This window comes from Arachis duranensis, chromosome 3 (genome assembly GCF_000817695.3).
Source record: "Arachis duranensis cultivar V14167 chromosome 3, aradu.V14167.gnm2.J7QH, whole genome shotgun sequence".
Classification (NCBI taxonomy): domain Eukaryota; kingdom Viridiplantae; phylum Streptophyta; class Magnoliopsida; order Fabales; family Fabaceae; genus Arachis; species Arachis duranensis.
This window is the reverse complement of record NC_029774.3, coordinates 467,480-467,936: the sequence shown is the minus strand read 5'-3', so window position 1 is coordinate 467,936 and position 457 is coordinate 467,480.

Genomic DNA, 457 nt, shown 5'->3' with positions numbered 1-457 from the left:
TTTGGGGAAGATTATTATATTAATTAACTACTTAATAAATTAACTCAAAATACATAAATTTCTCAACATTTCATTAGTTAATTTGTTTATATTTTATGTTAAAAATAGATCAATTGAAATTGAAGAAATATGCAAAAGTACAGGAAAAAGTTTTGATAGTCAGTTACATGTTTAGGTTCTACTACCTTTTCTCAAGACTCAAGAGTAAGCTAAAATGGAGTTTTCAGCAACTCATTTAATTAAATGTAATCAATATAGCTTGACTTGGAAAAAAGTTACTATTTTATTGTATTTTTCAAGCAATAAAAATTGAGACTGTATTCATTTTTAATATGGGGAGAAAAGAATAGTGTTAGGGAGATAAAAAAAATCAGACAGAACTTGCCTTATTTAATATTTATTAATTATTTAAATAAAGTAAGTTATGGTTATTTTTTTGTTGATTTTTTTTTATTAC